The following is a 7,500-nucleotide window of genomic DNA, read 5'->3' on the forward strand; positions in this document are numbered from 1 at the left end:
CAGACATGAATTATACAAAGAAGCACAAAACATTCTTAATTATTTGTACTCATGGTGATCTTGATTCAAATTTAAGATTTAAAGGAAATGTACAAGAGGTTCTACCGAGATTTGAACTCGGATCGCTGGATTCAAAGTCCAGAGTGCTAACCATTACACCATAGAACCTTATAGTTACCCCAGCTCATTAACGATTAAATTATATAAATTAATGAATGTCAGACATGACTTATACAAAGAAGCACAAAACATTCTTAAATATTTGTACTCGTGGTGATCTTGATTCAAATTTCAGATTAAAAGGGAATGTACAAGAGGTTCTACCGAGATTTTAACTCGGATCGCTGGATTCAAAGTCCAGAGTGCTAACCATTACACCATAGAACCTTATAGTTACCACAACTCATTAACGATAACATTATATAAATTAATGAATGTCAGACATGAATTATACAAAGAAGCACAAAACATTCTTAATTATTTGTACTCGTGGTGATCTTGATTCAAATTTCAGATTAAAAGGGGATGTACAAGAGGTTCTACCGAGATTTGAACTCGGATCGCTGGATTCAAAGTCCACAGTGCTAACCATTACACCATAGAACCTTATAGTTACCTAAACTCATTAACGATAAAATTATATAAATTAATGAATGTCAGACATGAATTATACAAAGAAGCATTAAATATTCTTAACTATTTGTACTCGTGGTGCTCTTGATTCAAATTTCAGATTAAAAGGAAATGTACAAGAGGTTCTACCGAGATTTGAACTCGGATCGCTGGAGTCAAAGTCAAGAGTGCAAACCATTACACCATAGAACCTTATAGTTACCACAGCTTATTAACGATAAAATTATATAAATCAATGAATGTCAGACATGAATTATACAAAGAAGCACAAAACATTCTTAAATATTTGTACTCGTGGTGATCTTGATTCATATTTCAGATTAAAAGGGAATGTACAAGAGGTTCTACCGAGATTTGATCCGAGATCGCTGGATTCAAAGTCCAGAGTGCTAACCGTTACACCATAGAACCTTACAGTTACCCCAACTCATTAACGATAACATTATATAAATGTATGAATGTCAGACGTGAATTATACAAAGAAGCACAAAACATTCTTAATTATTTGTACTCGTGGTGATCTTGATTGCATTTCAGATTAAAAGAAAATGTACAAGAGATTCTACCGAGATTTGAACTCGGATCGCTGGATTCAAAGTCCAGAGTGCTAACCATTACACCATAGAAACTTATAGTTACCACAACTCATTAACGATAAAATTATATACTAATGAATGTCAGACATGAATTATACAAAGAAGCACAAAACATTCTTAATTATTTGTACACGTGGTTATCTTGATTAAAATTTCAGATTAAAAGGAAATGTACAAGAGGTTCTACCGAGATTTGAACTCGGATCGCTTGATTCAAAGTCCAGAGTGCTAACCATTACACCATAGAACCTTATAGTTACCACAACTCATTAACGATAAAATTATATAAATTAATGAATGTCAGACATGAATTATACAAAGAAGCACAAAACATTCTTAATTATTTGTACTCGTGGTGATCTTGATTCAAATTTCAGATTAAAAGGAAATGTACAAGAGGTTCTACCGAGATTTGAACTCGGATCGCTGGATTCAAAGTCCAGAGTGCTAACCATTACACCATAGAACCTTATAGTTACCTTAACTCATTAACGATAACATTATATAAATTAATGAATGTCAGACATGAATTATACAAAGAAGCACAAAACATTCTTAATTATTTGTACTCGTGGTGATCTTGATTCAAATTTCAGATTAGAAGGGGATGTACAAGAGGTTCTACCGAGATTTGAACTCGGATCGCTGGATTCAAAGTCCAGAGTGCTAACCATTACACCATAGAACCTTATAGTTACCTAAACTCATTACCGATAAAATTATATAAATTAATGAATGTCAGACATGAATTATACAAAGAAGCATTAAATATTCTTAACTATTTGTACTCGTGGTGCTCTTGATTCAAATTTCAGATTAAAAGGAAATGTACAAGAGGTTCTACCGAGATTTGAACTCGGATCGCTGGAGTCAAAGTCAAGAGTGCAAACCATTACACCATAGAACCTTATAGTAACCACAGCTTATTAACGATAAAATTATATAAATCAATGAATGTCAGACATGAATTATACAAAGAAGCACAAAACATTCTTAAATATTTGTACTCGTGGTGATCTTGATTCATATTTCAGATTAAAAGGGAATGTACAAGAGGTTCTACCGAGATTTGAACCCAGATCGCTGGATTCAAAGTCCAGAGTGCTAACCATTACACCATAGAACCTTACAGTTACCCCAACTCATTAACGATAAAATTATATAAATGTATGAATGTCAGACGTGAATTATACAAAGAAGCACAAAACATTCTTAATTATTTGTACTCGTGGTGATCTTGATTGCATTTCAGATTAAAAGGAAATGTACAAGAGATTCTACCGAGATTTGAACTCGGATCGCTGGATTCAAAGTCCAGAGTGCTAACCATTACACCATAGAACCTTATAGTTACCACAACTCATTAACGATAAAATTATATACTAATGAATGTCAGACATGAATTATACAAAGAAGCACAAAACATTCTTAATTATTTGTACACGTGGTTATCTTGATTAAAATTTCAGATTAAAAGGAAATGTACAAGAGGTTCTACCGAGATTTGAACTCGGATCGCTGGATTCAAAGTCCAGAGTGCTAACCATTACACCATAGAACCTTATAGTTACCACAACTCATTAACGATAACATTATATAAATTAATGAATGTCAGACATGAATTATACAAAGAAGCACAAAACATTCTTAATTATTTGTACTCGTGGTGATCTTGATTGCATTTCAGATTAAAAGGAAATGTACAAGAGATTCTACCGAGATTTGAACTCGGATCGCTGGATTCAAAGTCCAGAGTGCTAACCATTACACCATAGAACCTTATGGTTACCACCACTCATTAACGATAAAATTATATAAATGTATGAATGTCAGACATGAATTATACAAAGAAGCACAAAACATTCTTAATTATTTGTACTCGTGGTGATCTTGATTCAAATTTCAGATTAAAAGTAAATGTACAAGAGATTCTACCGAGATTTGAACTCGGATCGCTGGATTCAAACTCCAGAGTGCTAACCATTACACCATAGAACCTTATGGTTACCACCACTCATTAACGATAAAATTATATAAATTAATGAATGTCAGACATGAATTATACAAAGAAGCATTAAATATTCTTAACTATTTGTACTGGTGGTGATCTTGATTCAAATTTCAGATTAAAAGGGAATGTACAAGAGGTTCTACCGAGATTTGAACTCGGATTACTGGATTCAAAGTCCAGAGTGCTAACCATTCCACCATAGAACCTTACAGTTTCCACAACTCATTAACGATAAAATTATATACTAATGAATGTCAGACATGAATTATACAAAGAAGCACAAAACATTCTTAATTATTTGTACTCGTGGTGATCTTGATTAAAATTTCAGATTAAAAGGAAATGTACAAGAGGTTCTACCGAGATTTGAACTCGGATCGCTGGATTCAAAGTCCAGAGTGCTTACCATTACACCATAGAACCTTATAGTTTCCACAACTCATTAACGATAACATTATATAAATTAATGAATGTCAGACATGAATTATACAAAGAAGCACAAAACATTCTTAATTATTTGTACTCGTGGTGATCTTGATTCAAATTTCAGATTAAAAGGGAATGTACAAGAGGTTCTACCGAGATTTGAACTCGGATTACTGGATTCAAAGTCCAGAGTGCTAACCATTACACCATAGAACCTTACAGTTTCCACAACTCATTAACGATAAAATTATATACTAATGAATGTCAGACATGAATTATACAAAGAAGCACAAAACATTCTTAATTATTTGTACTCGTGGTGATCTTGATTAAAATTTCAGATTAAAAGGAAATGTACAAGAGGTTCTACCGAGATTTGAACTCGGATCGCTGGATTCAAAGTCCAGAGTGCTAACCATTACACCATAGAACCTTATAGTTACCTAAACGCATTAACGATAAAATTATATAAATTAATGAATGTCAGACATGAATTATACAAAGAAGCATTAAATATTCTTAACTATTTGTACTCGTGGTGCTCTTGATTCAAATTTCAGATTAAAAGGAAATGTACAAGAGGTTCTACCGAGATTTGAACTCGGATCGCTGGAGTCAAAGTCAACAGTGCAAACCATTACACCATAGAACCTTATAGTTACCACAGCTCATTAACGATAAAATTATATAAATCAATGAATGTCAGACATGAATTATACAAAGAAGCACACAACATTCTTAAATATTTGTACTCGTGGTGATCTTGATTCATATTTCAGATTAAAAGGGAATGTACAAGAGGTTCTACCGAGATTTGAACCCAGATCGCTGGATTCAAAGTCCAGAGTGCTAACCATTACACCATAGAACCTTACAGTTACCCCAACTCATTAACGATAAAATTATATAAATGTATGAATGTCAGACGTGAATTATACAAAGAAGCACAAAACATTCTTAATTATTTGTACTCGTGGTGATCTTGATTGCATTTCAGATTAAAAGGAAATGTACAAGAGATTCTACCGAGATTTGAACTCGGATCGCTGGATTCAAAGTCCAGAGTGCTAACCATTACACCATAGAACCTTATAGTTACCACAACTCATTAACGATAAAATTATATACTAATGAATGTCAGACATGAATTATACAAAGAAGCACAAAACATTCTTAATTATTTGTACACGTGGTTATCTTGATTCAAATTTCAGATTAAAAGGAAATGTACAAGAGGTTCTACCGAGATTTGAACTCGGATCGCTGGATTCAAAGTCCAGAGTGCTAACCATTACACCATAGAACCTTATAGTTACCTAAACTCATTAACGATAAAATTATATAAATTAATGAATGTCAGACATGAATTATACAAAGAAGCATTAAATATTCTTAACTATTTGTACTCGTGGTGCTCTTGATTCAAATTTCAGATTAAAAGGAAATGTACAAGAGGTTCTACCGAGATTTGAACTCGGATCACTGGAGTCAAAGTCAAGAGTGCAAACCATTACACCATAGAACCTTATAGTTACCACAGCTCATTAACGATAAAATTATATAAATCAATGAATGTCAGACATGAATTATACAAAGAAGCACAAAACATTCTTAAATATTTGTACTCGTGGTGATCTTGATTCATATTTCAGATTATAAGGGAATGTACAAGAGGTTCTACCGAGATTTGAACCCAGATCGCTGGATTCAAAGTCCAGAGTGCTAACCATTACACCATAGAACCTTACAGTTACCCCAACTCATTAACGATAACATTATATAAATGTATGAATGTCAGACGTGAATTATACAAAGAAGCACAAAACATTCTTAATTATTTGTACTCGTTGTGATCTTGATTGCATTTCAGATTAAAAGGAAATGTACAAGAGATTCTACCGAGATTTGAACTCGGATCGCTGGATTCAAAGTCCAGAGTGCTAACCATTACACCATAGAACCTTATAGTTACCAGAACTCATTAACGATAAAATTATATACTAATGAATGTCAGACATGAATTATACAAAGAAGCACAAAACATTCTTAATTATTTGTACACGTGGTTATCTTGATTAAAATTTCAGATTAAAAGGAAATGTACAAGAGGTTCTACCGAGATTTGAACTCGGATCGCTGGATTCAAAGTCCAGAGTGCTAACCATTACACCATAGAACCTTATAGTTACCACAACTCATTCACGATAAAGTTATATAAATTAATGAATGTCAGACATGAATTATACAAAGAAGCACAAAACATTCTTAATTATTTGTACTCGTGGTTATCTTGATTCACATTCCAGATTAAAAGGAAATGTACAAGAGGTTCTACCGAGATTTGAACTCGGATCGCTGGATTCAAAGTCCAGAGTGCTAACCATTACACCATAGAACCTTACAGTTACCACAGCTCATTAACGATAAAATTATATAAATGTATGAATGTAAGACATGAATTATACAAAGAAGCACAAAAAATTCTTAATTATTTGTACTCGTGGTGATCTTGATTCAAATTTCAGATTAAAAGTAAATGTACAAGAGATTCTACCAAGATTTGAACTCGGATCGCTGGATTCAAACTCCAGAGTGCTAACCATTACACCATAGAACCTTATAGTGACCACCACTCATTAACGATAAAATTATATAAATTAATGAATGTCAGACATGAATTATACAAAGAAGCATTAAATATTCTTAACTATTTGTACTGGTGGTGATCTTGATTCAAATTTCAGATTAAAAGGGAATGTACAAGAGGTTCTATCGAGATTTGAACTCGGATTACTGGATTCAAAGTCCAGAGTGCTAACCATTCCACCATAGAACCTTACAGTTTCCACAACTCATTAACGATAAAATTATATACTAATGAATGTCAGACATGAATTATACAAAGAAGCACAAAACATTCTTAATTATTTGTACTCGTGGTGATCTTGATTAAAATTTCAGATTAAAAGGAAATGTACAAGAGGTTCTACCGAGATTTGAACTTGGATCGCTGGATTCAAAGTCCAGAGTGCTAACCATTACACCATAGAACCTTATAGTTACCACAACTCATTAACGATAACATTATATAAATTAATGAATGTCAGACATGAATTATACAAAGAAGCACAAAACATTCTTAATTATTTGTACTCGTGGTGATCTTGATTCAAATTTCAGATTAAAAGGGAATGTACAAGAGGTTCTACCGAGATTTGAACTCGGATTACTGGATTCAAAGTCCAGAGTGCTAACCATTACACCATAGAACCTTACAGTTTCCACAACTCATTAACGATAAAATTATATACTAATGAATGTCAGACATGAATTATACAAAGAAGCACAAAACATTCTTAATTATTTGTACTCGTGGTGATCTTGATTAAAATTTCAGATTAAAAGGAAATGTACAAGAGTTTCTACCGAGATTTGAACTCGGATCGCTGGATTCAAAGTCCAGAGTGCTAACCATTACACCATAGAACCTTATAGTTACCACAACTCATTAACGATAACATTATATAAATTAATGAATGTCAGACATGAATTAAACAAAGAAGCACAAAACATTCTTAATTATTTGTACTCGTGGTGATCTTGATTCAAATTTCAGATTAAAAGGGAATGTACAAGAGGTTCTACCGAGATTTGAACTCGGATTACTGGATTCAAAGTCCAGAGTGCTAACCATTACACCATAGAACCTTACAGTTTCCACAACTCATTAACGATAACATTATATAAATTAATGAATGTCAGACATGAATTATACAAAGAAGCACAAAACATTCTTAATTATTTGTACTCGTGGTGATCTTGATTAAAATTTCA

The 7,500-nt window shown here is 32.9% G+C and overlaps 28 non-coding genes across 28 annotated transcripts; all 28 read right to left on the bottom strand.

Annotated features, from left to right (window-relative positions):
* Positions 1 to 96: 96 nt before the first annotated feature.
* Trnaq-uug (transfer RNA glutamine (anticodon UUG)) lies at positions 97 to 168 on the bottom strand. The gene has a single exon. It is a non-coding gene; the product is annotated as a tRNA-Gln (tRNA).
* Positions 169 to 315: 147 nt separating this feature from the next.
* Positions 316 to 387, bottom strand: Trnaq-uug (transfer RNA glutamine (anticodon UUG)). Its single transcript has one exon. It is a non-coding gene; the product is annotated as a tRNA-Gln (tRNA).
* Positions 388 to 534: 147 nt separating this feature from the next.
* On the bottom strand, positions 535 to 606 carry Trnaq-uug (transfer RNA glutamine (anticodon UUG)). Its single transcript has one exon. It is a non-coding gene; the product is annotated as a tRNA-Gln (tRNA).
* A 584-nt stretch (positions 607 to 1,190) lies between these two features.
* On the bottom strand, positions 1,191 to 1,262 carry Trnaq-uug (transfer RNA glutamine (anticodon UUG)). Its single transcript has one exon. It is a non-coding gene; the product is annotated as a tRNA-Gln (tRNA).
* A 145-nt stretch (positions 1,263 to 1,407) lies between these two features.
* Trnaq-uug (transfer RNA glutamine (anticodon UUG)) lies at positions 1,408 to 1,479 on the bottom strand. The gene has a single exon. It is a non-coding gene; the product is annotated as a tRNA-Gln (tRNA).
* Positions 1,480 to 1,626: 147 nt separating this feature from the next.
* On the bottom strand, positions 1,627 to 1,698 carry Trnaq-uug (transfer RNA glutamine (anticodon UUG)). The gene has a single exon. It is a non-coding gene; the product is annotated as a tRNA-Gln (tRNA).
* A 147-nt stretch (positions 1,699 to 1,845) lies between these two features.
* On the bottom strand, positions 1,846 to 1,917 carry Trnaq-uug (transfer RNA glutamine (anticodon UUG)). Its single transcript has one exon. It is a non-coding gene; the product is annotated as a tRNA-Gln (tRNA).
* Positions 1,918 to 2,283: 366 nt separating this feature from the next.
* On the bottom strand, positions 2,284 to 2,355 carry Trnaq-uug (transfer RNA glutamine (anticodon UUG)). Its single transcript has one exon. It is a non-coding gene; the product is annotated as a tRNA-Gln (tRNA).
* Positions 2,356 to 2,501: 146 nt separating this feature from the next.
* Positions 2,502 to 2,573, bottom strand: Trnaq-uug (transfer RNA glutamine (anticodon UUG)). The gene has a single exon. It is a non-coding gene; the product is annotated as a tRNA-Gln (tRNA).
* Positions 2,574 to 2,718: 145 nt separating this feature from the next.
* On the bottom strand, positions 2,719 to 2,790 carry Trnaq-uug (transfer RNA glutamine (anticodon UUG)). Its single transcript has one exon. It is a non-coding gene; the product is annotated as a tRNA-Gln (tRNA).
* A 146-nt stretch (positions 2,791 to 2,936) lies between these two features.
* Positions 2,937 to 3,008, bottom strand: Trnaq-uug (transfer RNA glutamine (anticodon UUG)). The gene has a single exon. It is a non-coding gene; the product is annotated as a tRNA-Gln (tRNA).
* A 147-nt stretch (positions 3,009 to 3,155) lies between these two features.
* Positions 3,156 to 3,227, bottom strand: Trnaq-uug (transfer RNA glutamine (anticodon UUG)). The gene has a single exon. It is a non-coding gene; the product is annotated as a tRNA-Gln (tRNA).
* Positions 3,228 to 3,374: 147 nt separating this feature from the next.
* Trnaq-uug (transfer RNA glutamine (anticodon UUG)) lies at positions 3,375 to 3,446 on the bottom strand. The gene has a single exon. It is a non-coding gene; the product is annotated as a tRNA-Gln (tRNA).
* Positions 3,447 to 3,591: 145 nt separating this feature from the next.
* On the bottom strand, positions 3,592 to 3,663 carry Trnaq-uug (transfer RNA glutamine (anticodon UUG)). Its single transcript has one exon. It is a non-coding gene; the product is annotated as a tRNA-Gln (tRNA).
* Positions 3,664 to 3,810: 147 nt separating this feature from the next.
* Trnaq-uug (transfer RNA glutamine (anticodon UUG)) lies at positions 3,811 to 3,882 on the bottom strand. The gene has a single exon. It is a non-coding gene; the product is annotated as a tRNA-Gln (tRNA).
* Positions 3,883 to 4,027: 145 nt separating this feature from the next.
* On the bottom strand, positions 4,028 to 4,099 carry Trnaq-uug (transfer RNA glutamine (anticodon UUG)). Its single transcript has one exon. It is a non-coding gene; the product is annotated as a tRNA-Gln (tRNA).
* A 366-nt stretch (positions 4,100 to 4,465) lies between these two features.
* On the bottom strand, positions 4,466 to 4,537 carry Trnaq-uug (transfer RNA glutamine (anticodon UUG)). Its single transcript has one exon. It is a non-coding gene; the product is annotated as a tRNA-Gln (tRNA).
* A 146-nt stretch (positions 4,538 to 4,683) lies between these two features.
* On the bottom strand, positions 4,684 to 4,755 carry Trnaq-uug (transfer RNA glutamine (anticodon UUG)). The gene has a single exon. It is a non-coding gene; the product is annotated as a tRNA-Gln (tRNA).
* Positions 4,756 to 4,900: 145 nt separating this feature from the next.
* Positions 4,901 to 4,972, bottom strand: Trnaq-uug (transfer RNA glutamine (anticodon UUG)). Its single transcript has one exon. It is a non-coding gene; the product is annotated as a tRNA-Gln (tRNA).
* Positions 4,973 to 5,119: 147 nt separating this feature from the next.
* Trnaq-uug (transfer RNA glutamine (anticodon UUG)) lies at positions 5,120 to 5,191 on the bottom strand. Its single transcript has one exon. It is a non-coding gene; the product is annotated as a tRNA-Gln (tRNA).
* Positions 5,192 to 5,338: 147 nt separating this feature from the next.
* Trnaq-uug (transfer RNA glutamine (anticodon UUG)) lies at positions 5,339 to 5,410 on the bottom strand. Its single transcript has one exon. It is a non-coding gene; the product is annotated as a tRNA-Gln (tRNA).
* Positions 5,411 to 5,556: 146 nt separating this feature from the next.
* Positions 5,557 to 5,628, bottom strand: Trnaq-uug (transfer RNA glutamine (anticodon UUG)). Its single transcript has one exon. It is a non-coding gene; the product is annotated as a tRNA-Gln (tRNA).
* A 145-nt stretch (positions 5,629 to 5,773) lies between these two features.
* Positions 5,774 to 5,845, bottom strand: Trnaq-uug (transfer RNA glutamine (anticodon UUG)). The gene has a single exon. It is a non-coding gene; the product is annotated as a tRNA-Gln (tRNA).
* A 147-nt stretch (positions 5,846 to 5,992) lies between these two features.
* Positions 5,993 to 6,064, bottom strand: Trnaq-uug (transfer RNA glutamine (anticodon UUG)). The gene has a single exon. It is a non-coding gene; the product is annotated as a tRNA-Gln (tRNA).
* A 583-nt stretch (positions 6,065 to 6,647) lies between these two features.
* Positions 6,648 to 6,719, bottom strand: Trnaq-uug (transfer RNA glutamine (anticodon UUG)). The gene has a single exon. It is a non-coding gene; the product is annotated as a tRNA-Gln (tRNA).
* A 147-nt stretch (positions 6,720 to 6,866) lies between these two features.
* Positions 6,867 to 6,938, bottom strand: Trnaq-uug (transfer RNA glutamine (anticodon UUG)). The gene has a single exon. It is a non-coding gene; the product is annotated as a tRNA-Gln (tRNA).
* Positions 6,939 to 7,083: 145 nt separating this feature from the next.
* Trnaq-uug (transfer RNA glutamine (anticodon UUG)) lies at positions 7,084 to 7,155 on the bottom strand. The gene has a single exon. It is a non-coding gene; the product is annotated as a tRNA-Gln (tRNA).
* A 147-nt stretch (positions 7,156 to 7,302) lies between these two features.
* Trnaq-uug (transfer RNA glutamine (anticodon UUG)) lies at positions 7,303 to 7,374 on the bottom strand. Its single transcript has one exon. It is a non-coding gene; the product is annotated as a tRNA-Gln (tRNA).
* Positions 7,375 to 7,500: the final 126 nt, after the last annotated feature.

The sequence above is a fragment of the Euprymna scolopes genome, chromosome 7 (assembly GCF_053919585.1).
Source record: "Euprymna scolopes isolate OS-2025 chromosome 7, ASM5391958v1, whole genome shotgun sequence".
NCBI classification, from domain to species: domain Eukaryota; kingdom Metazoa; phylum Mollusca; class Cephalopoda; order Sepiida; family Sepiolidae; genus Euprymna; species Euprymna scolopes.